The 19872-nt window shown below is 37.5% G+C and overlaps 1 long non-coding RNA gene across 1 annotated transcript; it reads left to right on the top strand.

Moving 5' to 3' along the window:
• The first annotated feature begins 2055 nt into the window (after positions 1 to 2055).
• On the top strand, positions 2056 to 2960 carry LOC128648296 (uncharacterized). Its single transcript, XR_008400564.1, has 2 exons — positions 2056 to 2506; positions 2598 to 2960. It is a non-coding gene; the product is annotated as an uncharacterized LOC128648296 (long non-coding RNA).
• The last annotated feature ends 16912 nt before the right edge of the window (positions 2961 to 19872 follow it).

Raw genomic sequence — 19872 nt, 5'->3', positions numbered from 1 at the left:
ACGTCACTTAAAGGTACCTTCATTCAGCTTTAGTCCATCGGATGAAGAGGATGCTCCGCGTTGGATGTCTTGAAGATGGACCCGCTCCGCGCCGGATGGATGAAGACTTCTGCCCGTCTGGAAGACCACATCGCCCGGCTTGGATGAAGACTTCTCCTGGCTTCGTTGAGGACTTTGGCCTGGCTTGGATGAAGACGTCTCCCGGTAAGTCAATCTTCAGGGGGTTAGTGTTGGGTTTTATTTTTAGGTTAGGGTTTGGGCCTGCAATATAGTTAACTGCCCTTTTAAGGTCAATGCCCATCCAAATGCCCTTTTCAGGGCAATGGGGAGCTTAGGTTTTTTTAGATAGTATTTTATTTGGGGGGTTGGTTGTGTGGGTGGTGGGTTTTACTGTTGGGGGGTTGTTTGTATGTTTTTTTACAGGTAAAAGAGCTGATTACTTTGGTGCAATGCCCCGCAAAAGGCCCTTTTAAGGGCTATTGGTAAATTAGTTTAGGCTAGGGAGTTTTTTGTTTTGGGGGGCTTTTTTATTTTAATAGGGCTATTAGATTAGGTGTAATTAGTTTAAATATCTGTAATTTGTTTATTATTTTCTGTAATTTAGTGGGGGTTTTTTGTACTTTAGCTAATTTAATTTAATTTAGGTAATTGTATTTAATTTAGTTAATTTATTTAATTATATTGTAGTGTTAGGTGTTAGTGTAACTTAGGTTAGGTTTTATTTTACAGGTCAATTTGTCTTTATTTTAGCTAGGTAGTTATTAAATAGTTAATAACTATTTAATAACTGTTCTACCTAGTTAAAATAAATACAAACTTGCCTGTAAAATAAAAATAAACCCTAACATAGCTACAATGTAGCTATTAGTTATATTGTAGCTAGCTAAGGGTTTATTTTATAGGTAAGTATTTAGTTTTAAATAGGAATAATTTAGGTAATGATAGTAATTTTATTTAGATTTATTTAAATTATATTTATTTTAGGGGGTGTTAGGGATAGGGTTAGACTTAGGTTTAAAGGGTTAATAAATTTAGAATAGTGGCGGCGATGTTGGGGACGCAGATTAGAGGTTAATAAATGTAGGTAGGTGGCGGCGACATTGGGGCGGCAGATTAGGGGTTAATAAATATAATGTAGGTGGCGGTGGTGTTGGGGGCAGCAGATTAGGGGTTCATAACTATAATGTAGGTGACGGTGGTGTCCGGAGCGGCAGATTAGGGGTTAAAATTTCTATTATAGTGTTTGCGATGCAGGAGGGCCTCGGTTTAGGGGTTAATAGGTAGTTTATGGGTGTTAGTGTACTTTTTAGCACTTTAGTTATGAGTTTTATGTTACGGCGTTGTACCATAAAACTCTTAACTACTGACTTTTAAATGCGTTAGGACTCTTGACGGGGTAGACTGTACCGCTCACTTTTTGGCCTCCCAGGATAGACTCGTAATTCCAACGCTATGGAAGTCCCATAGAAAAAAAGACTTTACGAAGTTTACGTAAGTCGTTTTGCGGTAAGGCCAAAGAAGTGTGCGGTACACCTAAACCTTCAAGACTCGTAATACCAGCTGGCGTAATAAAGCAGCGTTAGGACCTCTTAACGCTGCTTTTTTAACCTAACGCACAACTTGTAATCTAGCCGAAAAGTATTTTATTTTTATATTGTTGTTTTTTGTTTTTTTTTGTCTTGAGTGCTTATTACATCAAAACTTATTCTTGAGCACCAGACATTTAAAGGGACACTGAACCCACATTTTTTTCTTTCTTGATTCAGATAGAGCATGCAATTTTAAGCAACTTTCAAATTTACTTCTATTATCAAATTGTCTTCATTCTCTTGGTATCTTTATTTGAAATGCAAGAATGTAAGTTTAGATGCCGGCCCATTTTTGGTGAACAACTTGGGTTGTTCTTGCTGATTGGTGGATAAATTCATCCACCAATAAACAAGTGCTGTCCAAGGTGCTGAACCAAAAAATATCTTAGATGCCTTCTTTTTCAAATAAAGATAGCAAAAGAACAAAAAAAATTGATAATAGGAGTAAATTAGAAAGTTGCTTAAATTTGTTTGTGCTATCTAAATCACGAAAGAAAAAATTTGAGTTCAGTGTCCCTTTAAGTATCAGTGATATAGGGATGCTTTTAAACACAAGCATTTAGCTTCTCCATTTCTTAAAAATCAATGTCAGCACATGATACATTTAAAGACATACATATACATGTTACCTATTGTGAATACTATTGTATCAGGATATGCCTGATGAAACAGCGAGGAAGCTGAGAAACGCGTTGCAATATTTTATTACATAGAGGTTATTGTCACACCCTATATTTTTAAATTATTGTGTTTTATTAAAACCTATTTTTGATACCAAACTTGTCTGAGAGCCTGAGTCTTGCCTTTCAGGTTGGGTAGACGCCCGGAGCAGAGGTGTACAAGAACCAAGGAGCAGTGAGCTGGGACAGAGAGATCCCAGTAGGTGTTACTAAGCACAAGTGGGTGCTGCTACCATTGTAAGTACAATTCTGATATCTCATTTGATCATTGTCATGTAAACTGTATTACACTAGGAGGCGCCCTTCTTTCTTGTGTGTTTTCCCTCAGAATTCGTTATTCGTTCCATTGCTATATTGGGAAGGAGCAACCGGCAGTTGGGAGCACAGAATATCTTGTAGTCCCAGAGAGGGACATTTCTATTTCCCAGACCATTTACATGGACTAACAAGATAAGAAGTACTTTTGACAAAAGTCTGTTATATTTATATTTTGTGGATCTGGGCTAAAAAAGATTTGTTTATTGATTTGTGTATACGTATATACGTGTTTATATATATTTTTTACTATTAAGTCATTATAAAGTTTATATTATTTGTGCATATTGCACCCCCTTTAGTGGTGACAAGGTATTGTCACTAGTATTGTTGAATACTATTGTAAAAGCTAAAAATAAAGCAAAAATGAAATGCACCTCATATGGTTCAGAATGTCATATCTCCTTATACATTTTCTGCCAGAATCTGTAACAATCATTACGTATTATTTAATCCCAGCTGTTTCATTTTGTATTAGGAAACATTTCCCCTGTCACTATGGGTTAGTATCCAGTCCTTGTTTAAGCAAATACACATTTCCACCAATTATCTATCTGTACACCAGATTTTCTAACTTGCTTAAATTGATTCCCTTAACCTTGTTAGTATTGACAAGAGGTGTAACTAAAAACTACAGGGCCCAGGTGCAAGAATCTAAGAAGCCCCCCCCCCCCCCCCTATATATTTGATACATATCTTTTTTTTTTTTTTTTAAACATTTAACACAGAAAAAAAATGTGAATCAGATTACATGTCTGCAAAAGGAGGTACCCTGTGCCCACAGTCTGTGAGATGGTCTGACCCCCTATTACTGTATATAGTGACACTGTTTAACCCACCAGTATATAGTGAAGTTCTGTGGTTATGTGAAATTTACAGCAGAACCTAGAAAAGGTACTCACATTGTCTAGAGCTTCAAAATCAAGCTCTAGATATATAGGCACAGGAAGCTCCTAATAGGAGGCAAGGAAAAGAAGGATGTTCCAGCTCCAAAGGATGAATCAGAAGTGGTTAAAAAGTATAACAAATTTATTAAACACAAGTCACAAGGCATATAATGAGACTGTCCCAATCATAGACTACTACAAACAAAAGACTGTGTGTATCACAATGTCCAATGAATGCTCTGTTAGTCCGGTAAGGAACAAGGCTCCGCCCCTTTTGTGACGTCACTACTCCAACGATCATTTCACCAATCACAGCTTGGCTTTTTCAAGGATCTGGTCGATTGGTGAAATGATCTTTGGAGTAGTGATGTCACAAAAGGGGCGGGGCCTTGTTCCTTACCGGACTAACAGAGCATTCATTGGACATTGTGATACACACAGTCTTTTGTTTGTAGTAGTCTATGATTGGGACAGTCTCATTATATGCCTTGTGACTTGTTTTTAATACATTTGTTATACTTTTTAACCACTTCTGATTCATCCTTTGGAGCTGGAACATCCTTCTTTTCCTTGCCTCCAATTAGGAGCCTCCTGTGCCTATATATCTAGAGCTGGATTTTGAAGCTCTAGACAATGTGAGTACCTTTTCTAGGTTCTGCTGTAAATTTCACATAACCACAGAACCTCACTATATGTGTTTCTTCTTTTTTTCCCTGAGGTTCCCCTGCTGAGCATTACAACCGTGATAACCTGGGACTCTTATCCTTTTTTGTGCACCATCACATTTGTTTTTGTATTTTATTATTTCTTATATTGTGATTTAAGCAAGTTTATATATTGTTTTTTTTTTGTTCTTATATAAGATGATAAATAAGGTGCAGAGAGTACTGCAACTGGAGGTATTTATCTGTGGATAGGCGCAAGAAAACATATTTTTTATGATAAATTTAGTTGAATTTGTGCACAAGCTCGCAGAGATGAAGATGGAGGAGAATAGTGAGGCATATTCAATTTGACAATGATAAATAAAGCCCTAAAGCAAGTGCTGCTCTCCTAACAAGTGAAAAATTGTATTAAAGGGACAGTCTAGTCAAAATTTAACGTTTATGATTCAGATAGGTCATGTAATTTTAAAGAACTTTCCAATTTACTTTTATCATCAAATTTGCTTTGCTCTCCTGGTATTCTTAGTTGAAAGCTAAACCTAGGTAGGCTCATATGCTAATCTCTAAGCCCTTAATTGCCACCTCTTATCTGAATGCATTTGAGAGTTTTTACCAGCTAGAGGGCATTCATGTGTGTCATATAGATATCACTGTTTTTTAAACAAAAACATTTCTGGAGTAGACTGTCCCTTTAATAAAGCGACATTACCAACCTTCTAATTACTTGGTAATCAGCATTCACCTTCTATTCAAACACATATCATCTAAAGTCTTCATATTGCAGCATTAGGCTTACAGGCTTGAAAAAGTGTGCAAAGCAATGAAAGAGAAGAGACGAGGGAAGTTTAGTAAGGAAGTGCTGTACCACTTGGATAAAGTTCATGTGCACAAATCTATTGTTGATATGGCTGCCATTGCTGAAGCTGGATTCAAACTTGCTGTATCCCCCAGACCCACCCATTTTCATGTGACCTTGCACCAATGCCCCCAGTATCTATTACCTATCCACATGTTTAAATGATCACTTGCAAAGGAACAGTAATTAAGTGATAGCGGCTGTTCATGAATGGTTGGGCAGTTAAGAACAAACTTTTGGAAGACATAAAAAAGTTGCAACATTATTAGCAGAAGTGTGTTTGAAAAGCAGCTATTTACTCTTATTGGTTGCCATTGTGTGCACAAAAAGCTTAGCGCTACAGAGTTATCAACATGAATTTAAGTGAAGAAAATCTATTATCTGAGGAAAAGAGAGCACCTGCGCTATTCAACATGAATATTGTATCACACAATATACTACTACGCACACAATATATATTAGCCATGAACTTGTAATACAACAAGGGCTCTTCTCTTAATCATGCCCTTGATATTTATAGGATGACCCAATACCAACATAAAATAAATAGTTTAGTACAAAATAAAAGGCAAGACAAGAAAAGCCTTAATTTTTACTGCAGCATAACTTGCAAGTGTAAAGAAATCTACCTATTACTGTAGTAAAACATAATTAAGATACTCTAAATTTGATTTCCTATATAAAATGTTTACTTTTGAATTGTAAAAAAACATAATTTATGTAAGAACTTACCTGATAAATTCATTTCTTTCATATTAGCAAGAGTCCATGAGCTAGTGACGTATGGGATATACATTCCTACCAGGAGGGGCAAAGTTTCCCAAACCTCAAAATGCCTACAAATACACCCCTCACCACACCCACAAATCAGTTTAACGAATAGCCAAGAAGTGGGGTGATAAGAAAAAAGTGCGAAAGCATAAAAAATAAGGAATTGGAATAATTGTGCTTTATACAAAAAAATCATAACCACCACAAAAAAGGGTGGGCCTCATGGACTCTTGCTAATATGAAAGAAATGAATTTATCAGGTAAGTTCTTACATAAATTATGTTTTCTTTCATGTAATTAGCAAGAGTCCATGAGCTAGTGACGTATGGGATAATGACTACCCAAGATGTGGATCTTTCCACGCAAGAGTCACTAGAGAGGGAGGGATAAAATAAAGACAGCCAATTCCGCTGAAAAAACTGATTTGTGGGTGTGGTGAGGGGTGTATTTATAGGCATTTTAAGGTTTGGGAAACTTTGCCCCTCCTGGTAGGAATGTATATCCCATACGTCACTAGCTCATGGACTCTTGCTAATTACATGAAAGAAAATGCAGTGCATTTATTTTTTAATTTGCCTGATTTTGCTGTAATTTAATTGCACTTTTTCATTGCCCCCAGAGAAGCTACTGTACAGGATCCAGCATGTGAATGTCGACTCTAAACAGTGATTTCTTGATCAGAACAAGAGTTTATTTATATTTGTCCCTAACTGACTGCAGCAAGGACATACCATAACATACTTTTTCAAGGGCCGGTCGTGTCCATGAAGTGCAAACAAATCTTAATTTTGATAAAAAAAATGAAGATTTCAAATGCTTATAAAACATTCTGTTTGTTCACTTTTGCAATGCAGTTTATAATTACTTTTATGCACTATGCATATGACTTTAATGAACCCCACAGTGACCTGGTAACATTTTTAAAAAGAAAGAATATTTGTTGTGCTGAATTTCTGCTTGGTGGGATCATAGCTTTGCGAGATTTTGTTTGCAATATATTCTGCTCCCCACGTTGTGCATGTTAGGAGACATCATAGCCAACTATAGCCTGGGATAACACTGTCTATCAGGGGTGGAGCTACCATTGGTGCAGCAGGTGCAGTGGCACCAGGGTCCAGGTTTTCGGGGGGCTCATATCAACCAGTCTATACATAGGCAGAATATGTACAATCCTAAATAAAACTAGCCTTTTAAAATTCCAGGTAGAAAGTCTATCTATCTATCTATCTATCTATCTATCTATCTATCTATCTATCTATCTATCTACCCTCAAAATCATTATACAGAGCAGTATGTATATTATTACTACTTCTTACTACTGAGTTACTTTTGGGGGCCAAAAACAAAAAGTTTGCACCAGGGCTCTCTATTGAGTAGGTCCGCTACTGCTGTCTATAATATTCTAGTGTAAACAAGGACTTCAGGACTCTGACTATCTATGAAAGTACCATTATGTTGATAAATCCATCTATATCATTATTTACATTTGTCACATACAGCATAAGCTTTAAAATACAAATAAGAAAAGTAGGCCTGTGACAATATTAGTTGATAACTGTTATACAACAGCAAAAAATCTAAGAAGGAGAATAAATGTACATTAAAATGTGAGAAGGGTAGAATGATTAACAGTGTCAGGGAGAAGGCTAAGGTACTAAGCCAGTTCTTTTCTTCAGAGAGGAACCAATGGGAAATACTTTGAAACAAACTAGAACATACAAGCCCATACCATTAACTGGTTTATCTCTAGAGGATTTTAGAAAAAAATGGAGAATATTAAGGTAAATAAAACTCCAGGCCCAGATGAAATACACCAAAAGGTTTTACGGGAACTTTGCACTGTTATAGACAAACCTCTAATTTTTTTTTTAAGACTCATTATCCTCAGACATAGTACTCCAGGACTAGCGTAAAATTGATGTGGTGCCACTTTTTAAAAAGGGAAGCAGCAAGCAGGGCTGATCCAGGAAGCTATAAACCAGTTAGTCTGACATCAATGGTAAGGAGGGTACTTGAAGGGTTTATAAGAGATTAAATTGATGAGTATATTCATATAGATTTTACGAGGAAGTAAGTAAAAATATAGATAAAGTGAAATCAGCTGATGTGATATACTTGGATTTTGCAAAGGTCACATGAGAGATTAATGTACAAAATGAAGGGACTGGGAATACCTGTAAATGTTAGCTCATGGATAAATAACTGGATAAAAGACAGGGAGCAACCAGTAGTAGTAAACGGATAATATTTAATTTGGACAAAGGTAATCAGTGGAGTCCCCAGGGATCAGTACTGGGCCTTGTTCTTTTTAATATTTGTATTAATTACTTGGAGCAAGGATAAAATAGCAATATCCCTATTTTTGCAGATGATCCAAAGTTGAATAAGGTCATTAGGTCAGTGCAGGATAAAATTGCTTTACAATTTAGAAGAATGGGCAAGTAAATTGAAAATTAGATTTAATACAGGAAAATATAAGGTTCTACATTTTGGAAGTAAAAATAAGCAGGCAATCTATTATTTAAATAGGAAAAAAGGACAAATCCGGATAGATAGCCAGTGCAATTAGTTTTTATTCATCTGTAGGATAGTTTAGCAGGGCAGCTTAAACTAACTGACATGTTTCGCGCATGTCCTATGCGCTTCTTCAGAGATAGTTTTTTGGATGCCACAGGAGAGCTTAAGTAGGCTGTTCTAGCCTATTAGGAAGAAGTGGGTTGATCCTGGGTGATAGGTGGATCTCTTCAGCTCAGGTGTGGGAACCAAAGTGTTTATATAATCGGATGACATTACATGGCATTTAAAAAAAAGTTTTTTTCTTTGCAATTAAAATCTGTTATACAAGAAATATAAGAATATACAAGAATATACATTGGCATACAAAATTGCATGGGTATAAAAATTCAATATTATAATTGTTTATGCTTTTTAGTAATGAATAAAGAAGATTTATTAGCTTGTATCTCTATTCTTTAATAAAGTTTTTAACAATTGTTAGAAAAATGCTTTGAACTATAGTACCTAATGACTTGGTCAATATTCTCATAGCTGGTACATTACTACATGTTTACTTTGCTCTGGAAGAGAGAGAGAGGGATTGGGAAATAATAAGTCTCAATAATTATTACCCTGTAATAAGTTTGTATAATGATAATAGTATGTGATATTTGCATGCAAGAGACTAATGCAGTCGCCTTAGGGATTGCTCAAATGATTAACTGCGTTTAGATGCTGAAACAGGTATATATCAGTTAAGATTTGTGAGTCTGAACATGATAGTTAGTATTTGACTCAAATAAAGATGTATCTAAGTTAGATTAAAAAAGTGACCAACATCGCATTATGCGAAACCCACCAACCAACCCCCAAAATAAAAAAACCTAACTCTAACAAAAACCTAAGCTGCCCATTGCCCTGAAAAGGGGATTTGTAATGTAAAAAAACCCCACCCAAAATGTTTTTAAAAAAACCTAACACTAACCCCCAAAGATCCACTCACAGTTTCTGAAGTCCAGACATTATCCTCATCCAGGCGACGAGAAGTCTTCATCCAGGTAGCGAGAAGTCTTCATCCAGGTGGCGGGAAGTCTTCATCCAGGCGGCGAGAAGTCTTCATCTAGGCGGCGTCTTCTATCTTCATCCCGGTGGAGCGGATCCATCCTTGAAGACATCCGTCGCACACTGGATCTTCAATGCAAGGGAGCCTTTTCAAAATGGCATCCCTTGCATTCCTATTGGCTGATTTGATTCTTGAAATTAAAATCAGCCAATATGAATATTTTTCACACTTTAAAGGAGGGTTCAATGTAGATATAATACCAATTAAGGTCTATAATACTAAAGGAAAAATATAGATCTATTGTGATATAAAACATGCATGTGGTCAGGCATATTAAGTGATTATATGTAGAATAGAGACTATTAAAATACATGTATCTTGCTTATGTTTTTTATGTGGGTATATTATATTGTTGTACATATTGTGATTATTTTATTTTGAGGTGTATAACAAATGTTTTTATTGTGATTGTCATATTACTGTTCTCCATTTTTTATTTTTTAATCTTAATTTGAAGGGTTACAAGGTTATTGCTATTGTCTATTTTGGTTTTGGCAATGGTATGGAGGTTAATACAGAAATGTCTATTCTTATTTGGGATTTGCTCATAATGGTTTGTGTTACATATGAGAGCTTTGTATATAGGGGTTTCCATGCCTAACAACTGCTGACCTGTGTAACAGGTGTTCACACTTTAGAAATTAATTAGCCTATCAGATTTAGTTTTATGTGTTCTATTGTCTTTATAAAGCAAGTGTTGTTAACATTTTAACATAGCCTGAGGAAACAGCCTGTGGTGGCTGAGAAACATGTCGCTGTTTTTAAAATAAAAGTTTTTAAATATACACTTGCTTTATCACAATTATTCTGCTCCTGTTTGGGGGCAGAGTGTGTGTGCTAGTCCTATCTTCCAAAGTGGTGATTTTCTGCATCCTGCAAATTGGATTCCACAGTCCACTGGGCGGCTGAGAGGTCCCAGTACTGCTGATATTGCACCTGGTGGTGCTTTGTTTCCTGCATCATAGGATAGGCCCTCGCCAAGGATCATCTCTATCTGGCTGGAGACACTAGTGAGCTGGACCACTGTTTGATGTTCCAGGCTGCCACAATAGCACCATTTGGGTGCGCTACACTTGTTAGTATATTTCCTATCCTGCTGATGTTTTGTATCCGACTGCCGTGACGTTACTAGGCCATGTTGGCGCCTCTGTGCTTCTTTTCCTTATAGATCACGCCACACCAGGATGACCGTCCTATGACAGAGAGCTGCCTTCTTTTTTTGGATTACTCTTCTGTGCGGACATTTTGTTATTTGATTACACCAATATCATCTGTGAGCATATCATCTCTAATAATCTGATATAAGTGTGCTAGGTTTATTGTATATTCTCTTAATTATCTGTATATATTTGCTTACCTGTTTGCTGCTTATTGTTAGCGCCCCCTAGGAGTGTGGTGTATGTTCTATATGCACCACCCTCCTTATATCTTAGATTAAAAAAGTGACCAACATCGCATTATGCGAAACCCACCAACCAACCCCCAAAATAAAAAAGCCTAACTCTAACAAAAACCTAAGCTGCCCATTGCCCTGAAAAGGGGATTTGTAATGTAAAAAAACCCACCCAAAATGTTTTTAAAGAAACCTAACACTAACCCCCAAAGATCCACTCACAGTTTTTGAAGTCTGGATATTATCCTCATCCAGGCGACGAGAAGTCTTCATCCAGGTAGTGAGAAGTCTTCATCCAGGCGGAGGGAAGTCTTCATCCAGGCGGCGAGAAGTCTTCATCTAGGCGGCGTCTTCTATCTTCATCCCGGTGGAGCGGATCCATCCTTGAAGACATCCGTCGCACACTGGATCTTCAATGCAAGGGAGCCTTTTCAAAATGGCGTCCCTTGCATTCCTATTGGCTGATTTGATTCTTGAAATTAAAATCAGCCAATATGAATATTTTTCGTAAATTAGGAAATTAAAATTTTTGTAATTTTAGACTTAATTTTTTTTAGTAGTGTTAGTTTTTTTTAATGTGTAATTTAGTTTTTTTAATTGGTTGTTATTTTAATTTTAGTATAATAGTTATGTTAGCTTAATTTATAGTTTTTTTTAAATTTCACAGGTAAGTTTTTATTTATTTTAAGATAGGGATATTGTAATTTTAATATAAAGTTAGGGGGTTGTTAGGTTTAGGGGTTAATAGTTTAATTTAGTCTTTTATAATGTGGGAGGCTGGCCGTTTAGGGGTTAATAGGTTTATTTAGTGGTGGTGATGTGGGAGGCCAGAGGTTTAGGGGTTAATACATGTTTTTATAGTGGTTGCGTTGTCGTGGAGCGGAAAAATAGGGGTTAATAACTTTTATTAGTGGCAGTGATGTCAAGGAGCGGCGGAATAGGGGTTAATAACTTTTATTAGTTGCGGCGATGTCAAGGGTGGAAGATTAGGGGTGTTAAGACTTGGGGTTTATGTTAGGGTGTTAGGTTTAAACGTAACTTATTTTTTCCCCATAGACATCAATGGGGTTGCCTTACAGCAATTGGCATTCTGCACTTCAGGTGTTAGTTTTTTTTCTAACATGCTCTCCCCATTAATGTCTATGGGTGAAAGTGTTCACAAGCGCGTCAAATCAGCCCTCGGCTTTTGTGCGGTATGGAGCTTAACGCCACCATATCGTACGCAGAAGGAGGCTTTTCAGAAACTCATAATGGCAGCGCTAGGGAGGGTGAAATAGCGCAACTTTTGTTGTGTTCGTTTTGCACCTTCTATACCTCAAAACTCGTAATCTAGGTGATTATTTCAAGGGGAGACATTGCGCCAGTCGCATGGGCAGCAGATTTTTTTGTCCGAATTCTATGAGAGCTACCCCTACAGGTATCAGCATAGAAAACCACATCTAGCTTGGTGAAGTTTTTAGAATTGAGCCCATGGTGTCATCTTTTTCCGGAACCATTTTTCTGCCAAAAAAAAAAACATGCAAAATTAGCTTTTGACTACCGAGACAGACAGTGAGTAATACACCTGGCAAATCTGGATTAGCGTCAGGGATGATTTGACATTCTAATACATTTACCATTAATGTTGCTTTAACCTTAACTTATGCATTTTTGTGTTTTTTGTTTCTTTTACCAATTCATTGAAAGGTGAAACTGTTCAGTCTACTTCATTTTCTTTAGCTCTGATGTTTTATTTGGATACTATGATCCTTGCGTGCTAAAGAAGTAACACTGGAAAAATTAAAGGTAACAGAAAGGTTATGCGTGTGCTGCCTGGTACAATTCTCATGAATTTCCACATTTATTTGAGCTGTTTAATTTCAACAAATAGTGACTTTCTCAAATACTTAGGTGCATTTCAAAGTCTATGGGAAGGATATAATTAAAATACCAGAACAGAAATATTACATTTCAATGTTTAAACTATATCAAGCTCAGTTCCTTTTATAAAAAAAAAACTCTCTAGTTCCGCTAGAGCGGTGTTTTGTTACATCGCTGCACAGATTGGTTATGGCCTGAACCTTGTATGTGTTTATTGTCAGTTAGATTATTTATTGTGCTTGACATTGCCCTGGCAGGAAGTCAATAGGAGCCCACCGCTAGGGTCAGTCTCTCTGTAAAATAACATTCTACACAGGAATATGTTAGTATGCTACTGTAAAATTCAGTGTATAGTTTATTAGCAGAAAATTAAAAAATATATATATAAATATATATATATTTATATATTTTTGCAATTCATTAAAAGGACAGTAAACACCTAGAGATGTTTATGTAAAATGTTTAGATATGCATCCATTAAAAGGAAAGTAAATACCTTGAGATTTTATATAAAATGTTTAGTTATATGTAATGAAACAACTTTGTAATATACTTTGATTATTTATTTGCCTCCTGTTCATGTAATTCAGCTCTGAAAATTGAGGCTTCTCTAATTCTCAGAACTGTAAATGCACCCTGCTGATTTATCAAGGCTACAACACTCAGTGCTACAGATCTTTCCCTAATCCTATAATATAAAAGGCCAAGTGTGTTTCTCAGAACCTGTCATGCGCAGTAGAGACTGTGCGAGGACAAACACACCTGGCCTTCAACAAACTGACCTGTCCGCCGCAAGAACTGTAGGCATGATGGGGGCAGGGCCGGTTGTGACGGGGGCAGGACCGGCATGACAGGGGCTGGGCTGGGCAGGGCAGGGGCGGGGCCGGGACGGCCATGGCCATGAGAGAGAGAGCAAAAGAGAGGAGATAGACAGCAAAAGAAAAGGGAGAGAGAGCAAAAGAGTGGGTAGAGAGAGTAAAAGAGAGGGAAGAGAGAGTGAAAGAGAGGGAAGAGAGAGCAAAAGATGGGGATAGAGAGAGCAAAAGAGGGGGATAGAGAGAGCAAAAGAGAGGGAGAGAGACAGCAAAAGAGAGGGAGAGAGACAGCAAAAGAGAGGGAGATAGACAGCAAAAGAGAGGGGGGAGAGAGAGAGAGCAAGAGGTGGTGACCGCTGTACTGCAAAAAATAGCCCATATAAGTGGACTCTAGGACTAGTTGGCTATAAAGAAAATAACTCATTGGGGCCCATTTATCAAGCTCCATAACTAGCTTGTGGGCCTGTGTTTCAGACTCACCAGAAACAGCAGTTATGAAGCAGCGGTCACAAAGACCGCTACTCCATAACCCTGTCCGGCGGACAGGAATCACCGGAATTCAACCCGATCGAATACGATCGGGTTGATTGACACCCCCTGCTGGCGGCCCATTGGCCGCGAGTCTGCAGGGGGCGGCATTGCACCAGCAGCTCTTGTGAGCTGCTGGTGCAATGCTGAATACGGAGAGCGTATTGCTCTCCGCATTCAGCGAGGTCTTGCGGATCTGATCCGCACTGTCGGATCAGGTCCGCAAGACCTTTGTTAAATTGGCCTCATTGTGTAGTTCATATGACAAATCTAAACAATTCAGGAGGCTTGCTTTTCCCAGAAAACCTCTGGATACACTGTTTCCAATGCAACAAAGGATTCTGGGTGAGATATGCAAATAAGGTTCACAATGACTCCCTTTTTTACTTCAGTCTGCTTCTACGTAGACTCCCTTTACGCCATATCATTGCTGTATACACTGCTGTTAAGCCTAGCTAGGGTTAGTAATTCAGACCATCCCAGGACAGCTGTTTCATGGTTTTTGCAACTCATCAGCTGGGAGTAAGTGAATCACTGCTGGATGAAGTTGATTTCTGGATGATATACAACAACTTTTCAAATTATGGGGAGGTGAAAAGTGAAATTAAAATCCTCCATTAAGCACAAAATATAAAGATAATAACTCATTGTGTAGTTCATTTGAATTATTTTCTTTATATGTTTTGCTTAGTGGAAGATATTAAACTCTTTTCACCTCCCCATAATTTAAAAAGTTGTCTTAATTGGCTATAAATAATAATAACTGCAAAACAATGTAGTTTATACTAACATTATGGGGAATGTATGACGTTTATAGGTAGATGAGTTCTTAAGTAAAGAACCTAGACTGCCTGCAATCATCACTTGTGATGCAGCATCACAGAGCAAGATTTATCAATGCACAAGAGTTCTCTTGTATAATATTGCCCCACTGCTCTCATGCAAGGCATGTCATTCATGGAGCAACTTGTTCATGCTGTGTCTGCTAGCATTAACAAGGGACTTCCTGTAATGGAACTCCACAAACCCTGCAGCGATACAATCATAACACAGTGAATCAAGCAGCTAACAGGCAAACTTGTGCAAAAGAGCAGTTGCACTCATAAGTAAGAGGCTGACTAAAATGTACAACAATTTATTGAAAATTCATTAAAATTCACAGTTCATGGAGGTAACAAAAGTGAAAATAATGTATTTTTAGTCAGCCAGGCTACCAAGACTATTGTACTTATGTATAGTTGGCATGATACTGGCTTAATGGGAGACGTATGTTGCCTTTAGTTTTTTTTAATATATATTCAATGTCTATTCTTGGTTAGTTTTGATGTGCTTCATTTATAGTATTTCTTTTGATTTCACATTAATATACACTATACAGTCATGGCCAAAAATATTGGCATCTTTGCATTTCTCTCAGATAATTTACCATTTTGTCCAGAAAATTGTTGCAATTACAAATGTTTAGACATTCTCATGTTTATTTATTTTGTTTGTATTGGTATGACACAAAAAAGTGGAGGAAAAAAAAGCCAAATCTGACACATTCCACGCAAAACTCCATAAATGGACTGTACAAAATTATTGGCAACCTCAATATAATATTTGGTAGCACACCCCTTGGAAAAAATAACTGAAATCAATCGCTTCCTGTAACCATCAATGAGTTTCTTACACCTCTCTACTGGAATTTTGGACAACTCTTCTTTCACCAACTGCTCCAGGTTTCTCAGATTGGAAGGGTTCCTTTTACCTACTGCTGTTTTGAGATCTCTCCACAGGTGCTCTATAGGATTGAGATCTGAACTCATTGCTGGCCAGTTCAGTACTCTCCAGCGCTTTGTCTCAAACTATTTCTGGGTGTTTTTTTGATGTGTGCTTTGGATCATTGTACTGCTGTAAGATTCATGACCTCTGAAGGAGAGCCAACTTTCTGACACTGGGCCCTACATTGCACCACAGAATTCTTTGGTAGTCATCAGATTTCCTAATGCCATGTACACAGTCAAGACATCCAGTGCCTGAAGCAGCAAAGTGACCCCAAAACATCAGTGAACATCCACCATCTTTGACTGTAGGGACTGTATTCTTTTCTTTAAAAGCCTCATTTATTTTTCTGAAAACAGTAGAATGATGGGATTTACCAAAAAGTTTCTGTGTCAGCAGTGGGGTCCTCTTGGTTCTCCTACCATAGTGTCCCTGTTCATTCAGATGGTGACGTATAGTGCAAGCTGACACATTTGTACCCTGTGCCTGAAGGTCAGCTTAAATTTGTCTGGAAGTTGATCGAGGTCCTTTATCCACCATTCAAACAATCCTTTGTTGCAATCTTTGATCAATTTTTCTCTTTTGTCCACATCCAGGGAGAACAGCTACAGTGCCATTGGCTGTAGATTTCTTGACAATGTTGTGCACAGTGGACACAGGAACATTAAGATCTCTAGAGATGGACTTGTAACCTTGAGATTGTCCATGCTTTTCCACAATTTTTGTTCCCAAATCCTCAGACAATTCTTTGCTGCTGTTTCTCTTCTCCATGCTCAGTGTGGCACACAGAGACACACAACAAAAAGGTTGAGTCCAATTTTCACCATTTTAACTGGTTGCCAGTGTGATTTCTATATTGTTAGCACCTGTTAATTTATACAGGTGAGTTAATTACAAATTATAGGAGCATCACAAATTTGGAATGCAATTATTACTTACAATTTTAAAAGGGTGCCAATAATTTTGTCCAGTCCATTTTTGTAGTTTTGCGTGGAATGTGTCAGATTTGGCTTTTTTTCTCCACTTTTTTGTGTCATACCAACATAAACAAAAGAAATAAACATGATAATGCCTAAACATTTGCAATTTCAACAATTTTCTGGGCGAAGTGGTGCATTATCTGACAATCAGCTAGATTACAAGTTTTGAGCGCTATAGGGAAATTAACAACCGCCACAAAAGCGGCGGTATTTAACCTCCCTATAGTGCTGCTATTACAGGTTTTGCAAAACCCAGCTTGTGCGGGCGATATGGTGGCGCTGAACTCCATACCTCACCCAAATACAAGCAGTGTTTTGACGTGCTCGCTCACGATTTCCCCATAGACATCAAGAGGGAGAGTTGGCTAAAAAAAAGCCTAACACCTGCGATCGTGGAAACAAAAGCTCCGTAACTCAGCCCCATTGATGGCTACGGGAAAAGAAAAAGTTACGTTAAACTTAAAACCCTAACATAAAAACACATCTAAACACCACTAATCTGCTGCCCCTAACATCGCAGCTACCTACATTAAAGTTATTGATCCCTAATCTGCCGCCCCCGATATCGCCGCCACCTATATTACAGATATTTACCCCTAATCTGGCCCCAGTGTCGCCGCCACTATACTAACGTAACCCTAAGCATAACCCTAACCCTAACAGAACCCTAAGACTAAGTCTAACCCTAACCCCCCCTAACTTAAATATAAATAAAATAAATCTAAATTAAACTTACAATTATTACCTAAATAATTCCTATTTAAAACTAATTACTTACCTGTAAAAAAAAAAACTAAGCTAGCTACAAAATAACTAATAGTTATATTGTATCTATCTTAGGTTTTATTTTTATTTCACAGGTAAGTTTGTATTTATTTTAACTAGGTAGAATAGTTATTAACTAATTGCTAGCTACCTAGTTAAAATAAATACAAAGTTACCTGTAAAATAAAACCTAACCTGCCTTCAAAAATAAAAACGAATTACTCCTAATCTAATAGCCCTATTAAAAAAAAAAAGCCCACCCAAAATAAAAAAAACCTAGCCTACACTAAACTGCTAAACATTGGCAGTTTAGTGTAGGCTAGGGTTTTTTTTTTTTATTTTGGGTGGGCTTTTTTATTTTGATAGGGCTATTAGATTAGGAGTAATTCGTTTTTATTTTTGATAATTTCGTTTTTTATTTTGTGTAATTTAGTGTTTATTTTTTTTGGTAATTTAGATAATTGCATTTTATTAATTTAATTTATTTTATTTTATTGTAATGTTAGGCTTTAGTGTAAGGCAGGTTAGGTTTTACTTTACTTAATAACTATTTACTAACTAGTCTAGCTAGTTAAAATAAATACAAATTTACCTGTGAAATAAAAATAAAACATAAGCTAGCTACAATGTAACTATTAGTTATTTTGTAGCTAGCTTAAGTTTTATTTTATAGATAAGTATGTATTTAGTTTTAAATAGGAATTTTTTAGGTAATAATAGTTTAATTTAGATTTATTTTAATTATATTTAAGTTAGGGGGTGTTAGGGTTAGGGTTAGATGTAGGCTTAAAGTTATGTTAGGGTTAGGGGTTAATATATTTTTGTAGTAATGTGGGAAGCCAGAGGTTTAGGGGCTAATAGTTTATTTTATTATATTTCTTTGCTGGGGACTTGCGGTTTAGTGGTTAATAGGTTTATTATAGTGGCGGTGTTGGCGGACGGCAGATTAGGGGTTAATAATATTTAAATAGTGTTTGCGATGCAAAAGGGCAGCGGTTTAGGGGTTAATTGGTTTATTACAGTGGCGACGATGTTGGGGAGCGGCGGAATAGGGGTTAATACATTTTTTAAGTGGTGGCGATGTCCGGAGCGGCAGATTAGGGGTTAATATTTTTATTATAGTGTTTGCGATGTGGGAGGGCCTCGGTTTAGGGGTTAATAGGTAGTTTATTGGTGTTAGTGTACTTTTTAACACTTTAGTTATGAGTTTTATGTTACAGCTTTGTAACGTAAAACTCATAACTACTGACTTTAGATGGCAGTACGGATCTTGTCATTTTAGGCTGTACGGCTCACTTTTTGGCCTCACAACAAAACTTGTAATACCGGCGCTATGAAAGTCCCATTGAAAAAAGACTTTTTTAAAAGTGCGGTACTGACGTTGCGTGACGGTGTGCGGTACACCTATTCTGACAAGACTTGTAATAGCGGCGTTAAAAAAAGCATTGTTATGAAGCATAACGTTGCTTTTACACCCATAACGCCAAACTCGTAATCTAGCTGAATACTGGAAAAAAGTGACTCTGCCTGTAAATTTTTAAATTTTTCTTTAATTGTAATCTAACAGGTATTCAAGTTTTTTTTATGTTTCTTCAACTTATGCCCACTAGATGACACTAAAGTATAAGAAATGTAGATTCTATGGTAATGTCAGGGTTAACCTACCTGTACACAGGTGCTATAAAAAGAGGATGTTACCTGTAATTGACAGCATGACTAAGGGCTATGTAGGCCCGGAACGTAACTGTATCATAATTTTGATACTAGCCATAATAAATATGCCAGTACCCTTTCTCTGCTTCATTTTGCTCATTGAAATGATCCAGGTAAAACAACGGTACAGAGTGCTGGTCTCCCCTGACAGGTTTTAAAAGGAAATTAATGAAAGCTTGCAGATTGCAAGACCTGAAAACGAAAAGTGATTTACACATGTTACACAGATCAGGAAAGCCACAGGTTCTCTCGGTCACTTAGCTTAGTGCCAGCAGACAAACATGGACCAGCGGTCAGGACGATTCTGATCATTGGACCACGCCAGGATTGTGGACCAGTGTAGCAGCTATGGGCTTGTCCAGAGGGGAAGTGCCCATCAGCTGCAGTGTCAGCATCCGGCAGACATCCCGGGATGCAGGAGATTAATCCAGCCCCACAGGTGGAAGGACATGTGGAGGTTGAGGGTGACCATATGGATATGGATGGACTTGCTTTGGGGAGTGCGGACTTGGTAGTCCCTGTGGCTACTGAACTCCCCACACCTGGACTCACCGCACTCCTGGCCTCATGGGGAGAGAGGGCAACAACCGATGAGCAAATTCAGATGTTGGCAGCAGTTCATGGAACAGCACCCCACTCCCACTTTGTCAACGGGGAGCAGTCGGCCCCTCG

The sequence above is a fragment of the Bombina bombina genome, chromosome 2, assembly GCF_027579735.1.
Source record: "Bombina bombina isolate aBomBom1 chromosome 2, aBomBom1.pri, whole genome shotgun sequence".
Taxonomy (NCBI): domain Eukaryota; kingdom Metazoa; phylum Chordata; class Amphibia; order Anura; family Bombinatoridae; genus Bombina; species Bombina bombina.
The sequence above is the reverse complement of the archived record's forward strand: the minus strand, read 5'-3'. Positions and strand labels throughout refer to the sequence as shown.